At 41.5% G+C, this 18,440-nt stretch overlaps 1 long non-coding RNA gene across 1 annotated transcript in view; it reads left to right on the top strand.

Annotated features, from left to right (window-relative positions):
• Positions 1-1,678: 1,678 nt before the first annotated feature.
• The window catches only part of LOC114885873, a 211,256-nt gene continuing 194,494 nt past the window's right edge, over positions 1,679-18,440 (top strand). Inside the window, exon 1 of the long non-coding RNA XR_003791204.1 lies at positions 1,679-1,741. This is a non-coding gene — a long non-coding RNA (uncharacterized LOC114885873). The remainder of the gene's footprint in view (positions 1,742-18,440) is intronic.

Genomic DNA, 18,440 nt, shown 5'->3' with positions numbered 1-18,440 from the left:
AATTCTCTCGTTGGAGGCAAGATTCATAAAGACTTGATGTTCCACATATTTAGTTTTGCTATGGAAGCTGCAGGGGGATAAGACAACAAAATACAAAACTGGTCCTTTATGGTCTCATTGACTTTAAATTCGAAGTGAACAAAATGTAAGAGCATGACAGTGTACTTAGCGTTGGTAGAGGGGAGGAAGGAGAAGGTTGCATTTCCTAAGCTCATGTCTCTGCTCCACCATTAGAAAGCCCACAACACCCCTTGGGGGCTATAAGTTTTCACATGGAATAAGGAAAAAGAACTAAGACTCGCTACCACTGAAGAGAAGCCAGAGGCCATTGGTTTTTGTTTTTCATTGTTTTTGGTTTCTGTTTGAAGATGCTTGCTCTTGGAGCACACATAATGCTGACCTGAGAAATTTCTGCTTGAGGTTTTCAAATGACCCAGATGAGCTGGTTGATGAGACAGAAATCTTTTCTTTAAAAGGCATTTTAGGAGGAAGATAGGATTTGAAGCGAGAGCCTGGGGGTTGAGTCCTGTCACCATTATACTTGCTATGTGGCTTTCAGTGAGTCACAGAGCGCATCTTCCAGGACAGTGAGGACCAGACAATGAGTCTGGTGTTTGGTAATTGTAAAGCATGTTAAAAATATTGCTTATTGGCTATTATTGTTCTCATTATCATTGTTTTTATTCTCCTGGTAGATTTCTACTTCCAGTGACTCATTTTTCCCCAACACACTTAACAATTTGAGCTTTTTTTGTACCATCGTTGTTTTGAAGGAGTATGTCCTGATTAATTCAATACACAAATATTTAAATTTGGAAAAAAAAGAAGATTAAATATTAGAAGGAGTTAACAAGACAGGTGAAAAAGCCAGAAAGAGAGTGTAAGTCAAAAGTTAAAGGAATATAACAGAGGGTATGAATTCTGTCAGGGAGAACCAGGGAGAAGACTCCATGGAGAAGTGGTAGCATAGAGAAAACTCAGTTACTTGCACAGAGGTAAAACAGACGGAACAAGGCCCTGGCCTAGAAGTGGGCTGACAGCCTGTATAGGGGCAGGCAAGGGATAGGGTGGGCAGGACGTCCAGATCCGCACGTACAATCTGTGTCTGATAAGCGTGGCAGCAGCCAGCATGTGATTTCCCAGTACAGCCGTCAACATCACAGGGCCAAGAGCAGGAAGGAAGGGCAAGTCCCTACAGGCCCAGTGACAGGGGCACAGGAGTGGGTGATAATAACAGCTCCTGGCAGCCAGGCAGCAGCTGATCAGGGCCACAAAATCTGGCACGAGTAGCAGGGTCCCTGAAAGCTTTCCCAGCATCACTGCCTCACACCCACACCCACACCCATGCTCGCACACATATACATGCCCCACTCTTCCTTTTATTAAAAGTTATAACTATTTATCAAGCATAGCCCCTAGAGCCTGGTTTCAGTCATGGTTCCACCATCTATTGACTGTGTGACCTTGGGCAGATTTCTCAAACCCTCTTATAACATGGGTCTACTCACAGTAGGGCTCCCCAGCACTGGGGTGCTGGGAGGAGTCAGTGAGATCACGTGTAGATAGTGCCACAGAGCCTGGCACCTAATAAATGCTCAAAAAATAGGATGCATGAAAATGAAACCAGTGCTGGTGCCAAAACTGGGCCCACACATGAGATTCAAATAGTTCCCACAATAAAGATGTACTTGAACCTGGAGCAGTGACCAATCTTAGCTAATGCTGCATCTCAGAGCGTGAGGTAAGTTACCTTTATATCTGGTCTACCTGTCTCAGGATGGGTCTATGGACTGGCACAGGGTTGCACTCCAGGTGAGGGTCAGGGAGAGAGATGCAGGGTTTGCAAACCTGGCAGGTACATAGTACACTGCCAGGCAGAGGTGTGAGCATTCTAGAACAGAGGGAGGGTGCAGCAGGGGCAAAAGCACATAGGCAGGCCAGGAAGCCAGAAAACGAGGGCTGAGAGGTGAGTGCATCACAAGGAGGTGAAATCAGTGATCCAACCAAGAGGTCCGGGTGTAAAATTCCAGAGCGGTGGAGGTTGGCTGAAAAGATAAGCGAGCTTGAATGAGAACCCTTCAGGAGTGGGGAGACTTGAGTTAATTGTTGGTTTAGGAATAGATGGTGAAAGTGAGGGAGAAATTAAATGAGCGAGAGAGAGCATGATTGGTGGGTCAAGTGTCTGTAAGGAAGAGAGGGATCAGTGGTTCGGTGGAGTTACCTTTGGAATGGAGGAGGCTTTCCTCTCCAGAAAAGGAGAGGTAAAGATGTAGAGAAACAGCGAGATAGGGAAGAGAGAGGTTGAGGGAGACTTTATGTGGTGGCCTCGGTCTCAGAGAAGAATGAGACAAAGCCATCTGGTGGGGAGGGTTGGGGGCCGTGAGGCAGAGGCTTAAGGAAAAGGTGTCAAATAGTAGGGGAACTTGGTAGGAAGATGACTGGAGATGAATCACTCCACCGTTGATTTCGGCATATCTGGAATGCACCTACCCAGGCTCCCTCAAATGGAAACTGAAAGTCGCCTATACCCACGACCTCAAATAGCAAAACCAAGCTCATCCTCCCTAGCTCCATCAAGCGCCTGCACCTACTGCCCCCGCTTCCTACCACAAACTCTCCCCTCCACACCTACTTGCCTCTGCAGACCCTGCTCTCAAAGGCCACCCAGGCGACCCGGAGGCACTGGTGCCTTTTCTCAGTTCTCATTCTTACTGCCATCCCTAGAGAATAAATATCCTCTTTTCTTCTTCGTTTCCCTTCCCTTCCTCTCTCTCCCTTTTTCTGATGTCCTAGATGTTTTTGTTTAGACCAGTGTTTTTCAAATGTGCCTACAAATTGCCTGGGGAGTTTTGGTAAAATGCATATCATAATTGGAAGTCCTGAGAATCTACATTTGTAACAAACTCCCAGGTGATGTTGATGTTGAGGGTCCTTGTGCCGATTCCACACTGTTACGGAAGAATCCCTTGTACTCCTTCCCCATGGAATTCCCACCTCTGTTCCACCCATGCTTCTCCTGAGGGTTTGTGCTGCTTTCTGCTGCAGTTGCTGCTTTTGAGAATTGATGGACCTTGTAGTCAATGCATAGCCAGCTCTCCACCCATGCCTCCACATCAACCAATTCTGATACTGCTGGGAAGGAGGGAGAAATCAGTTCGTTTTACACAGGAGGTCACATATTTTAATTTTCTTTATCATCCGAACTGTGGCTTGCTGGAGGGACATTTCTGGCCCTCTGTGGGCCTCTTTCATCCAAGTGTCTCTCTGCCCACTCAGTCCTCCAGCCTGTGCTCCCCTCTGTGGTACATGCTTCCATGACAAAAAGGGCATAAAGGAACTGGGTTCTCATAATGGGATTCCAAGGCCTTTAACACTTAAGCAGTAGGGACATGTTTGAACAGAGGGGTCTTCCCAGGCCCTTGAACCCACTGCATGCAGCCAGTTATTCCCTACACCTGTCCCTAAATGGCACCCTGACCAGAGGAGGCCATCTCATTGAATGACTTATAACTTTGGGATCTACTTGTCATAGCAGCCTCACGTTAGCACGATAAAACTTCTGAATGTGGCTCTTTCTCAGACCACTTATAGCCTCCCACCATGAACCGCTGATCAGAGCTGAATGTGATGTATTCTGTAGGGCGGTTTACCAATAGACTATCATAGATTGAGACAGAGAGGCCTTCAGAATTCCCTTCTTTAAAGATTCCTTGCCAATCATCTCAGTCCTCCAATGTCCACCTTAGTTTTTATTCTGGCCACTTTAGTAACCTTTTGCCTTCATACAAAACACATGCATCTTTGTGCATCAATATCACGCCTTATGTGATGGGGGAGGCTGTCACTCAGCCATTTAAAAGGATGTGTCTTTAAAAAGGACATGTTCAGGGTGTGGCCAAAAGCTTGTGTGAAACTGTAAGTGGAGAGGATTTCACGGGGTGTTTGAGCAAGGCTGTCTGGGGGAATTATAAGAGTCCGGAGCAATAAGTATCATGTAGGCTGTTTCAGAAATTAACTGTATGTGAAAATAGACATCATCTGACTTGCTTAAGTGTAAGGACAGGGAGCATATGGGCCCAAATTTGGCTTCAGGTTCCCTGTGAAGTTAATGGGCGTGGCAAGTGCTAATCTAATTGTGGCAATTGGATCAGTATATTTCGCACAGTCAGGATTTTGTAATGAGATGCAGTGGTTATTTATGTTCTGTACTCTTCCCCACAGACTGCAAAAATACCCTTTGCTCAACTCTGTCTAATCATTGCACATGTCAGCAGTCAAAGCTAATGACAGGGGGCTTCCCTGGTGGCGCAGTGGTTGAGGGTCCGCCTGCCCATGCAGGGGACACAGGTTCGTGCCCCGGTCCGGGAGGATCCCACATGCCGTGGAGCGGCTGGGCCCGTGGGCCATGGCCGCTGAGCCTGCGCGTCCGGAGCCTGTGCTCCGCAACGGGAGAGGCCACAGCGGTGAGGGGCCCGCGTACCGCAAAAAAACCCCAAAAAAACAGCTTATGACAGAAGGTAAGTTTATGGGGCAGTAACCCTGCCAGTTGGTATAAAAGAGCTATTCCCCGAAAAAAGGTTTAAGCAATCCCGTGAACTTCAGTCTGACTAAGAGGGCCTCAGTGGCTTGGTGACCCCCAAATAATGATCTTTTGGTTAGGCTGGTAGTCAGTGTAGGAGTGGGTTAGGTGGGAAGGCTGCAGCTGATTGTTGTTTAATGTATAGAATGAGTCTCATGTTATCTCTTTCAAGGTCAAGTGTAAACCCCTAAGTCTGGTGTCTCTGTCCACCAAAACACTCACTGGTCACTTCCTAAATCAACGTCTATTTAATAAACGCTTAGCAAATACCTACTAAATTCTAGATGCTGGGTTAGACCTTGGAGAGTCAAAGATAAAAAGATGTGGGACCTCGCTTTAGGAGTTCTCTATCTAATTTTGAAACCTGGCTACTCAGTGGACTTATCACTGTAGCTTTTAAAACACTGATGCCTGAATCTCTCCCCAGATATGTTAAATGAGAATCTCTGGGACTGGGCTCCCAAAGCTGTGTATTTAACAAGTTCTCAAGACAATTTATTTTTTTTCAAGACAATTTCTTATGCAGCCATCTCTGCAAGAGTCTACAGATCTGAGTTTGGGGACCGCTTACCTATATTGCTTATTTGATATACAGCAATGTTCTTATATATGTTTTATTGTTTTGTATGTCAAGTTCATACAACCCGATTTAAAATTACTTGAAGAACTATGAGTTCTTACATTCTCAAAGTCAAGCATAGTATTGTGTTCAGGCCTTTAATAAATCAGCATTTTTTTTTTTTTTTAAAGAAGATGTTGGGGGTAGGAGTTTAGTAATTTATTTATTTATTTTTGCTGTGTTGGGTCTTCGTTTCTGTGCGAGGGCTTTCTCTAGTTGTGGCAAGCGGGGACCACTCTTCATCGCGGTGCGCGGGCCTCTGACTATCGCAGCCTCTCCTGTTGCGGAGCACAGGCTCCAGATGTGCAGGCTCAGTAGTTGTGGCTCACGGGCCTAGTTGCTCCGCGGCATATGGGATCCTCCCAGACCAGGGCTTGAACCGTGTCCCCTGCATTAGCAGGCAGATTCTCAACCTCCTGCGCCACCAGGGAAGCCCCTAAATCAGCATTTTTTAATCCTGAATGCATTCTAGAATTTTTTGGAGAGTTTTAAAAAAATACTGATACCAGGTCTTCACTCCATACCCATTAAGTTAGAAACTCTAGACATTGATTCCTGGGTATTGACATTTAAAAAATTTCCAGAGACGTAGAGAACAAATATATGGATACCAAGGGAGAAAGGGATAGGGTGGGAGGAATTGGGAGACTGGGATTGACACATAAGCATTATTGATACTATGTACAAAATAGACAACTGGTGGGAACATACTCTATAGCACAGGGAACCCTACCTAATGCACTGTGGTAACCTAAATGGGAGGGAAGTCCAAAAGGGAGGGGATATCTGTATGTGTATGGCTGATTCATTTTGTTGTGCAGTGGAGGCTAACACAACATTGTAAAACAACCATACTCCAATAAAACTTAATTTAAAAAAATTTCTCCAATTGATTCTAATACAAATCCAGAGTAGAGACCCATTGGAATAAATGTTTTCTGTTGATGACAATGAATATGCAGAATTGTTATCTTCCTGGAACCAGCATGTACCTTTTGATAATTCCTTCCATTTGTGTGTTTATCTTCAGTGTTCAAAGTGCTTTCATCTGTCCACATAAATCTTGTAAACACCTGGAAGAGGCCTCAGAGATGGTCAATGCCAGAGGTCAGCAGACGTTTCCTGTAAAGGACTAGATAGTAAATATTATACTTTAGGCTTTGTGAGCCTTGTGTCACAACTACTCTGCCCTAGAATGAAAGCAGCCATAGGCAATATGTAAATGAACAGGCGTGGGTGTGTTCCAATAAACTTCAGTTACAAAACAGGTTGGAGCTGGATTTGGCCCTCAGGCTGCTATTTGCTAGCCCCTGGTCTACACCAACACTCTAATTTTACGGATGAGGAAATTGAGGTCAAACGGTGATGTGATTTGACTCAGATCTTATGGCTAGAAAAAGGCAAAAATAAGCTTGAAGTTCAGGTATTTAGCCTTAAAAAACAAACAAACCCAAACGATGCCCCACAGTCCGTGAATAGTGTTTTTAAAAATTAAAGCATCGAAAAGAGAGTTTTCTCATCTTTACCTTCTGTGTATGACTGGATTTACTGTGTGACGGTGGCCATGTACATGTTTATTACTCTACCCCGACTGCGAGCTTGTAGAGACTAGAGCCTAAACTTGTTCAATGTTGTGTCCCCAGGGCCCTGGGGCAAAGTAGGGCCCAGTACCTGTTGGTGAATTGAATATATCAAAGCCGTGCATTTGGAGCTCAGTCTCATGTATTTATTTTCAAGACAACCTGATCCTGGCTGGCTCATTGACTTCCTTAACTAACTTTCATTAATATCTAGCTTATTCAGCTGTGCTTGTGCTCTTTGTAACTTCAAATAACATTTATATAATGACAGAAAAAGACTTGGGGTTGTCACAGTGGGTAAAGCAAAGGTCAGAAGTCTAATTACTTTAAAAAAGTTCACCTTCACGTTTTGCCAAAAAACAGTAAGGAATCAATGTGAGCGCTATTCTTCCTGATATAGGAAGAATAGTGCTTCACTATTCCTCCTCTTCACTTTTTTCCTCTGTCCAGGCATGCAGGACAGTATACATGTGATACATTTCTCTCATATGTTACATCCAGAACTGCCCTCCCACCCCCACTGCCCTCAACCACTGTGCAGACTCTCCGGTTTGACCTTGGGAGGTACTGTTTACAGTTGGATGAACCTGGGACTCCCCCTTCTTGATTCAAGCTCAGCAAATGGACAAGAAAAACCTGCAGAACCTGTTCAGCAATTTCAGACTATAAACAAGCAATCCAAAGGGAATGGGGGTAGATATTACTTTAGGACCGCAATTACTGTCTTCTCTCCCAAGGTTGTCAACACACGAGGCTGAGCAGTGGTCTGAGAAAGTTGCTCACTTCGCAGGCAGGTTTGCTGGTTGGCATGCAAGTAACGCCATCCTGGGTACTTGCTTAATGCAGGTGCAATGGGCTATTATCTTATGTCCTTTACTTTATCAAAACATATGTTTTTCATACACATATACACACACCTTCACACACACACACACACAGAGTTGCTAATGTCTCAGTATAGAAAAAGAGTAAGACCTAACGTTATGGTCTTACAAGGGCAAAAAAACTTTTAGAAGATAATTCATACTGGGGAAGAGTGGGTCAAATGCTTGGGAAATAAATGAGGACAATTTAGCCATCAAATACAAGGTGTGGCTCTAATGTCATATAATTTTCATAGCCACTGTACAGAACCACATTATTTGACTTTTAAATTTTGTACCATGATAATTTGAGAGATACAAAGAAAAATAGACGACATGGTTCCTGACATCTACTAGTTGACAGTCATTTGAGGAGAAAGGACAGTGTACGTACATGTCATTGAATGAGTGAATGAATGATGTACACATTTAAAAAAAATGATAAAGACTCCCGACACCTTTGAATGAAATAGATGACACATTTTACATGAATTCAGAAGGGAGGATTTTCTGTGTGTAATGGAATGGCTAGGAGATGGTGGTATTTGAGTTGTCTTGAAGGACGGATTTGCATAGTAAAGGGGAGGGTGAAGGCCATGCCAAGCTGGAGGCTAAATCAACTGAGGCATAAGTGCAGGGTGCCATCTGTTTGAGGTAGTGCATTTTCCCGAGGCGTGGTGGTGCCTTGGTTGTGGGGTAAGGTGGAAGTGGCTGTGGGAAACTGAATGATGTGGTGAAGTCTGTGGGCTTGGGTTCAAATCCCAGCTCTGCCATTCTTCATCTATAACTTGGGAAAAGTAGTTTAATCTTCCTGAACCTCAGGTTTTTCTTCTGTAAAATGACTAATAAAAGTGTCCATCTCATGGGTTATTTTGCAGATTAAATGAGATTATCCATGTTAAACTCTGTGCAATGCTTGGCACAAAATAAGCACCCAATCAATAATAGCTATTAAATTATGGCAGAACCTGAAGGTCAAAGGGAATAATAATTTCCCAGACAAGTTAGTACTCATCCTTTTTAGGCATCTGCTTGTGACCTAAAAATCTCTTCTCAGACTACCACTTCTTTCCATTCTTGCCTGTGATTCAAGCAAGGCTGTTCCCATTGTGGAGAGCTGCTCCAGGAACTCATGGTAGGACACTCTGAGACTAAACATTAGACTAAACATCGTGAGTCAGGACTTCGGAGCTCTAATGTGAGTGCTATGACTGACACATTCTCTGTGCCTTTGATTATCAAGACTTTACATCTATAAGATGGCCTTTGGTACTGATATAGGGAGTGAATCAACATTACCCCACTACCATCTTGCACTCCCTGAAAGGTATAAAATTCTAAGTGAGAATAGTATTTCCCTTTGTGCACTTTATTGCATGTGTGCTAAGCTGCAACTAAGAATTATAAAAGAAAAAAAAGTAATAAATTACGTTGGGAGTATTCAAAAGAACCCACAAGATATCCCCTTAAAAAGATGGTTTATAAATGAGGAAACTGAAGTCCAAATGGTGGATCTAACATACTCAAGGTCACACAGAGCAGGAGATCTCCTGATGCAAGTTGGAGGGCTCCTTGTCCCCACTTGCTAATTATACTAATCCTACTTGCTAATTTATAGAAGTATTGGCTCCTTTATTTTCCCAATAATTAGGACCTTCAGTTAGGACTGAGAGTAACTGTCATTATTGGGTCCAGAAAGAATTATGCCAAGTAAAGATTATGCATGGAACATTTGTTATGCAAAGTGCTGCCTTCATAAGTAGAGAGACCCCACGGACAGTGTTCCCTCCCTGAACTGCCAATGTGTCTAAATTGCCAGAGCATCTTCCACCAGCCTACATACACGGGCTGCTCCTTTGATGGGCCTGTCATGGCTGTTTGACGGCCATGAAATACCATTTAGGAGATGGGTTAATGTCTTTTTGTTGTTGATCCTTAACCTTCATGGAGTCTGAGCCTCTGAGGGGTTTCCTTTCATGCCATGTGCCCAGAAAAGTTTTCTCAGCCTGAGTCTGTCCATCGCTGGTTGCTAGGGCCAGGGTGTGCTGACTACCGCTGTGTTTCCCAGCAGTGCCAGCGGGATCTTTTTCTTCATCTCTGTGCCTCCAAAACAATTCTTCCGGAGTAGCTTTATGTGTGCTCCTGCATGGGGCTGAACAGTTAATGGCTTGGGGTTATATGCATCCTGCCCTTGCCCCTTGTGTCTGAGCCATTGGGATCTGACTTCCAGGGCAATTGCAGTTTGGCTGCACCCCAGGGCATCCTCTTGAGAGTTGGCTACTCTGTCCTGTGCTGTTTGGAGAGCCTAGAAAAGTCCCTTGGGAAGCTTATCGGATGGTCTGATGAGAATAGCGGGAGCTTGTTTCCCAGAGTCAAATTGCCGTTTTCAGTATCATCTTTCCTATTGGGTTTCTCTTATAAGAAAGAAATATAAGATAAATATACTCTTTTCCAAAGAAGTATGGACTTTGATCATGATGGTTCCAAGGAGCCTCACTGTGTAGATACCTCTCCTCCCACACTCATGTGGCAGCTTCTCTGTTTGCTTTGAACCTGGGTGAGACCAGGTGGTTTTATAACCCCCCACTATTCCCTCCCATCCTTTCCTTCTCACTCTCTGCTGTCCCTTGACGTTTCTGATTCTCAGAGGATGGCCAGGCAGTGCTCCCCAGAATGGGTTGAGCCAGGTAAGCTTCTGAAGGTTATCTGAACATCTAAAGACCCCCAGCAATCACAGTCACCACATCGTGGTAAACAATGTCCAAGAGAGACTGACCAGGCCTGAGGCCTGGGAAGACTTGATACAATAATAACCATTAGCAAGTGTTGAGCATTTGCTGTTTATCAGACCAGAGGTCAGCAGTTTACAAGAGTTGTATTATTTGATGTTCACAACATTCCAAGAAATTATATCTTCTATTATTCCCATTTTACAGATGAGAATATTGAGGCTCTAAAAGGCTAAATGAGTTGCCTGAAACCACATAGTTAGTGGCAGAGTCAAAATTGGCTTTCCAGGGCTGTTGGACCCCGGAGGCTATAACCTTAACCACTATGTTACATTGATTTAGTTCTGGTGTGTGGAGACTATTGCCAGTTTGAAGAATAAGCTATGTCTAGATATAAATAAAGCACAAATAGTCCTTTCAAACTCCAAAGGACAAGAGGTTATCCTCGTGACTTTGCTAGGAAACATAAGACAGGTTGTGGAGTGTTTTGGGTAATTCTAGGTATTTGAACACCTGTTCAGCTATTCCGGGATTCAGTGGTGGGGGTGAGGGGAACATGGGAAGAGTGAGGTCATTATTGTAAAAACCATTTCCTGAGAGTGCGACTTCAGGAAATGCTGGAGCATTAAAAATACCACTTGTGTGGGAGCAGTGGTAGAAGCATGACTCATATTCGGCAATTGTGTCCATAGGTCACAAAGGATTTGGGGAACACAGGGGATATTCATACAAGATTGTGTTTGTGGGTGGTTCATTATGAAATTTTTAGTAGGTTGAGTGGCATGGTCAAATTTCGAGAAGAGTGACATTTAAGATTCTCCATGAAAATAGTGTGACTTGACTCATCCATTTATACATTGATTCACAAACATCAGTTGTCCACCTACTCCATGCAAGGCCTTGTGCTGGATGCTTTGAGGGCAATGCAAGAGGAATCAGCACGGGCCTTGCTCTTTAGCGCAGTGCTTATGAATTGGTAGCAGTGAAGCAAGCTGCTTTCTTTAATTCTTTCTTTCTTTGCCCCTCGAAGCTTTGATGAAAGGAAGCTAGTCCTTAAAGGAAAGCATTTTGCATTATTTTCCAGCACAAATAGTTTCCAAAAACCAGGTCTGGTAACTCCCAGGCCTTTCAGTCAGGATGCTGTGATTATGAGGAGTGAAGAATCAGGAACTGGGTTGGCACGGTTTACATACCTTTGGTCACTATACAATGAGGCAGGGTAGAGAGGATAGGAATTGTTCATTGTTTATGCGAAGTGTGCCCAGAGGAGATTTCTTTGCTTTAATAGTTTAAAATTATATTTTATATAAAATTTGAGACATACTAGAGTACAGTAATGATGACCCATGAAACTACCTCCCAACCTAAGTATCAGAATAGTATCAATAACTTGCATCTCCCTGTGTGTTCCTCCTGTAGCCTAATGCCCTCCCTCTCTTCTCCCCTCCCAGAGGTAGCCAGTACCTTGAGCTTGCATTTACCTGACAGAGTATGGACATTTCAAATCTGTCAATCTGTATGTGATGCTGTATATGAAGGAACACTGGCAAATTCACAAAGAAATAGCTTAGTGACCAGGGCTTATTTTGCCACTGCTGGTAGATCTGCGACTGTATTTGCTTCCATACAGGGGCTCAACCTGCACACAGATGCAGTTCCTCCTGAAGGGGCTGCAGAGCACAGGACTGTAAGGATGGGCCAGAAGCCTGGTAGGTCTGGCTTCATCTCTCACCTCAGTTGGCATGAACCAGCTGTATGACCTCAGCCTAATAATGTAACCTCTTTGAGCCTCAGTTTCCTCATCTTAAAAATGGAGATGAAGTGAGAAGTACCTGCATTTCAGTGTGGTGATAAGAATTAAATGAATCAACGCACAGAAACTGCTTGTCACGTGGTTAGTACTCAATTACAGGTAGTCAGAGTTGCAATTCAGCTCAAAGGAAAAACTAAATAACTCCTTGAAATACTATACAGTGTCCTAGTTATTGTTAAGGAAATACACAGAATCGAAATTTGGTCATTTATATTATTTCTCCTTTTGCTTTTTATTTTTTCCCTTTCTATAGTCCTTCTCTCACTCTTTACCATTGGATCTTAACATGTTTGCCAATGTTTTATATAGATCATCAAGAGAAAAGTAACTCAAACAGTTAAGTATTTTAGTCAAGATGTGATATGATAGAATTCTAGTTTAAAAGTGTGATGCTTATAGTGAGCAAAACTAATGCAAACTAAATGTAACCATAAGAACTAATTTAATCATTTCTCTGGGTTGGTGGTATTGGATTAGCAAAATTTTGGTGGTTTAATGAATTCAATTAGTTTTTTCAATTATGTTAATCTTTAAAATTTATAGGTACCAGTACATAAAAGTAAAACAATTTTTTTGAAGTTTTTTTAATTTTTTCCCTAGTAAGCAAAGCCTTTCTTACTCTTAGAAAAACTTTGGCTTTGAATAACATATATGAAATATATCAATATAAACATATATGTGTGTGCATATATACATATGTATATATATGTGTGTATGTCTATGTGTATTCACTAAGTTTTCAAGTTCCTTTTGCTGGATTTGACAAAGAAAGTGGTGTTCAACTGTGAATTGTTACCTATGAATTAGCTGGGAAACAAATCTTAGGAATTTTTTGGAATTAACTGAGCTCATTCATTCAACAAAATATTCAGCAAATATTTATTGCATAGGTGTTATGAAACAAGTGTACTTTTAGGGACTAGAGATAAGTCATAAATGCCAGGAGATGTGAAACCAAAGATGCCATTTTTTTTCCTGTGTGGTAGTTTTCAAGTTGAATTTTAATCACAAAATCAGTGCATTTAAGAACTATCCATTTGAATACCCATTTATAATAGAAACAATAGAAATTTAGGAACAGAATGATAGAGCTCCTTAATAGATAAATATATGGAATGTAAAGAATAGATGGGATTGAAATGTATCCTGTCTACGTTAAGTGCCAGTGCACTTTACATACGATATCTCAGCTATTCCTATGACTATGAGAGATAAGTGTTCATATCCTCATCTTATTGATGAAGAAGCTGTGGTTCCAGGAGACTGTGGGATTCGTTCTGCATTCTCAGCTAGGAAGAGACACCATCAGTATAAAGCAACCTTCAAGTCTTATGCCAAAGTCTGCTTTCTCCTATTAGAAACTTTCCTTTTCAAATCGGTAAGAAGAACAAATATGACCATTCTCATATGTGTTAAATATTGTTTTGGAGTTCTAGCCAGTGCAAGAAGATACAAAAAATCAGTAGAATTAGTATTTGAAAACAAAATTAAAATGTCATTTTTGGATATTGTGATTGTATACTTTTAAAAACTAAAGTGAAAAGTCTAAAAAAAGACTATAGGGCTTCCCTGGTGGCGCAGTGGTTGAGAGTCCGCCTGCCGATGCAGGGGACACGGGTTCGTGCCCCGGTCTGGGAAGATCCCACATGCCGCGGAGCGGCTGGGCCCGTGAGCCATGGCCGCTGAGCCTGCGCGTCCAGAGCCTGTGCTCCACAACGGGAGAGGCCACAGCAGTGAGAGGCCCGCGAACCGCAAAAAAAAAAAAAAAAAAGACTATAGGCATCAATAAAGCAGAAAGATGAATGCAAAATAAATATATACGAATCACTGAGTCCTTTATCTCAGCTCATAGTAATGACATAACATCTAAATTATTTAAGAATAAGTATTTTTAAAAGAGAGTTACGTGTCTTATTTAATGTAGACAGAACTTTACTGAATAATATTAGCAAAGACCAATGGAAAGGTGTACAATTATCCTTAAAAGTAATGATAGAGAAAGACTTCTGTTTTATTCAGTCAGTTTATAGGTTGGACATAATCCAACTCAAAAATCTCAACAGAATTTTTGAACTTAACGATGACTATAATTTGTTTCTGCAAAAATAGATAGCATGTTTTGAGCACTTACTATATGGCAGACATTATTCTAAATGTTTTACATAGAATAAATACCTCACTTACACAAAACAGATAGGTGTATTTATTATCCCCATTTTACAAATAAGGAAACTGAGGCCAAGGGAAGTTAAGTAACTTGCCCAAGTTCACTTGATGGTTAGTAAATTGCTGAGCCAGGGTTCTAAATGTCCAGGGCCCACATACGAAACGCTGCCATGCTCAACTAAGAACATTAACTAGTATTTTACAAAGTGGAATGTTAAAGTGGAGCTAGTCTTCCCCAAATAAGCATGTAGATAAATGGAATAGTATAGTCCAGAAATATGTGTACTGTATAGAAGGATATAATAAATAATGAGACATCTCAAACGAACAGCAAAAGAATTATTTAATACACATTATTTAGGATTTGTAACTAGCATTTTTTTGAAAAAAAAATCAATTTAATATTCCCAATTTCATGCCTCATGATAAAAATGAACTTTGAATGGCTAACATGATTGGTAACAGAAAACATAGCAGAAAATATAAGTTATTGCCTGTCAGAGGTCTGGAGAAACTATTATTATTATTATTATTTTTATACTGTGAAGTAACAGAAGAAATCACAAAGGGAAAGATTGACAGACTTGGCTACATAAAGACTTGTAAACACATGTACAACAACAAGAACAAAATAACTTAGGTCACCAGACGGGAAAGGATCACATCAGACATGACAAACAGAGGCCACCATCTGTGGTAAAAATCCTCAAAGGAGAAGTGAAAGCAGTGGACCGGTTCTTCTCCACGTGCTGGGCTGCAGGAGCAGAGAAGACCCACGTCTAAGGTGGGAGCAGGGCTGGTGTCGTGGGGATGCACCTGGGGTGTCCTCATTGCACGTGGCCTGTGCACAGGGAGAAGGGGGCTGATCTGATGTCTGGCAAGGCTCTGGGAGCTGGAGAATCGGAGTGGTCCTCGGGTAGGGCAAGATGTGGTCACCTAGGAATTTTGACTCAAGGAGGGTCCTTTACTACAGAGGGAGAAAGAAAGGAAAAACTGAGAGAATATAACCTGGATGTGGAACGAATCTCTGTCTTGGGAGAGCCATCCTAGAAAATCTACCTCAGTGACAAGGAGAGAAATGGCTTCCATGGGCAGAGAAGATGGTGGAACAGTGTTTCCCATTGTTTTTCCATTGCAAAATGGAAGGTCTGCAAGCAGGAGAAACAGGACGCCATGGTAGGTGGATATGTCTTAGCTGTATGTAAATTCTTCGTTTATTTTTGGCTGCGTTGGGTTTTTGTTGCTGCACGCGGGCTTTCTCTAGTTGTGGCGAGTGGGGGCTACTCTTCGTTGTGGTGTGAGGACTTCTCATTGTGGTAGCTTCTCTTGTTGCAGAGTACGGGCTCTAGGCACGTGGGCTTCAGTAGTTGTGGCATGCGGGCTCAGTAGTTGTGGCTTGGGGGCTCTAGAGCGCAGGCTCAGTAGCTGTGGTGCACTGACTTAGTTGCTCCACGGCATGTGGGATCTTCCCAGACCAGGGCTCGAACCTGTGTCCCCTGCATTGGCAGGTGGATTCTTAACCACTGAGCCACCAGGAAAGCCCAGCTGTACATAAATTCTTTATGTGGTGATGAAAGGGCAGTGATTTCTAAGGACAATCCCGGGCCTTAGGAGGCCACGTGGGAACTTGGAGGGAAATAGAAGCTTCAAGGCATCTCATGAGCCTTCACATGAAGAACTCATGTAATACATTGGAAAAAAGACATGAATAAGCAATTCACACAGTGTCAATGACAACCAGCAAAGAAACAGAACGGTGATCACCTTCACGAGCATCCAAGCACATGAAGCTGAAACAACACTTCAAGAAAATGACTTTATGTCTAATAAACCAGCCTTCTTCCACTAAATCTAAGCTCAATGCTGGCAGGGAGTTTTGGGTTTCGTTCACTGCTCTCCTGTATCCAGAAGAGTGATTGGTCATAGTAGACACTCAACAAATATTTGTTAAATGTAAAAGACAACACTTAACTGTCCTGTTTGTGGCAAAAGCTTGATAATTCAATCATTGCCGATGGCATGCTAAATTGGTTCAGTATTTTGGGAAAACAAGAAAACAAGGCAGTGTATCACCATGCATATGCAAATGTTTAAATCTTTTTAATCCATCAGTGTACTCTTGGGAATTTATTCTAAGAAAATAATTGAACATCAAAAAAAAGCTATATGTATGAACTTCTATAATACTAGAAAAAGTCAAAAGCAGAAAACAAGGTTAATAAGCTACATATATCATATAAATAAAATATTATTTATCCATTTAAAATAATTAAGAAGACCATAGAGATGTAGAGAAGGATTCCATAATGGTAAGTGAATAAAGCAGAATACAGAGGGGCCTTCCTGCAGCTTCCAATGCCCTTTATTGAAACACATCTTCCTGCTCCTCTGAATCTTGCTGCTGTAGGTGCAGATTCTATACACACCCGATAAAGCTTCCGGTGTCACCACGATGCTGCCGTGCCCAGCGAGGGTGACTGCTGCTGTTGTGACACTAGATGTGCTTCCACCTTAATGTCACATCTCCTACAGTGGTCCCCAAATTGTACAACCTTGTCTTCTCAATGGGGTCAGAAAACATTGAATGGTAAGGATGTTAATGCTGACCTTTGTCCTTATGCTGTGTTCCAAATCATCACACTCCTCCCAACACTGTTTGACCAAAAGTATGTGTCCAATTCTAACTGTTTAAGTTAGATTTTCTTCGAAGGCCTTGCAGTTTCTCATACAAATCAACCCCAGTGGGTCTGACTCTACGCAAGCCCATGCTTGCCTGAATCCTACAGTGACAAGAACTACTTAGGCGTAAATTAGGACCACTGATGTGAAAGGAATTTTTTGTTAAGTGGTGAGATGTGATATGTGCTTTTATTTGAACAACGTTTTTATATTTTATACTTACAAATATTTTAATGTAAAATATAATGTAATATATAAAATATATTATAAAATATACAAAAATGAAAACTCAATTACTGATATCTGTAAATTTCTTGACAGTTCTTGAGTTACCACTTTGTGCATTATTCTTGTATTTTTTTACTTAAAAAATTACTAATATAAGGCATGTTTGAAACCACTGGAAGATTTATAAAGAAAAAGTTGATATTCTTCCCTTATTCCATGCAATCCATTTTTCCTCATCTGAAAAACAGATGTTAGTTGTTTGCTGTATGGGTCTCCTCACATTTCTCTTTTTCTTCCTGCTTATACAAATAAACCTAAATTCATGTCCTCATATATGGAGAGGCTGTGTTTGTGTTGATGGAATCACCCTATACACAAATTTGAAACTTGTTTTTTTCACTTACTCATCTGGACATCTCTTCTGGTCAACTAATATAGATCCCACCAATTATATTTATAGTAGCACAATATTCTGTAGTATAAATGACTCCTAGTTAATTCAATTATTTCCTTGTTTTTGGACAATCCACCTATTTTTTGTGATTACTGTATTTTATTTTATTTTATTTTTTTTTGCCATGCCACACAGCTTGTAGGATCTTAGTTCCCTGACCAGGGATTAAACCCCGGCCCTTGGCAGTGAAAGTGTGGAGTCCTAACCACTGGATCACCAGGGACTTCCCTACTGTATTTTAAAATGTTACAATAAATATACTTACATATACATACACATATTATAAATAAATATATGATTATGAATACATATACATTTCCATACACACAAATAAAATTTTGGCACTTTTATTTCTTCCAGATATGATATTGACGTTGCTCCATCATGTGTTTTACATTTTAATGTATGTTGCTATGTTTCCTGAAAGGAGATGGCAGTTTACAACCCCATCGACCATGTACTGAGTAGGCACATTCATTTCCCTACCTCTCCACTGAAGTTGAACATATGTTAATTTTTTGCCGATTTTATGGGTGAGAAGTGGAATCTCATCAATATTTTAATTAGAATTTCCCCAACAATTTGTTAGATTGTGTATATTTTCATAAGTTTATTGTCCTTTGAATTTCACTTTTTGGTAACACTGTTTATATACTTGCCCATTTTTCCATTGGGATGTTAAGCATTTTGCTTATCATCTGTAGGAGCTTTTTATCATATGCATTACAGT

The sequence above is a fragment of the Monodon monoceros genome, unplaced genomic scaffold (assembly GCF_005190385.1).
Source record: "Monodon monoceros isolate NGI ecotype Baffin Bay Population unplaced genomic scaffold, NGI_Narwhal_1 Super_Scaffold_6, whole genome shotgun sequence".
Classification (NCBI taxonomy): Eukaryota; Metazoa; Chordata; class Mammalia; order Artiodactyla; family Monodontidae; genus Monodon; species Monodon monoceros.
The sequence above is the reverse complement of the archived record's forward strand: the minus strand, read 5'-3'. Positions and strand labels throughout refer to the sequence as shown.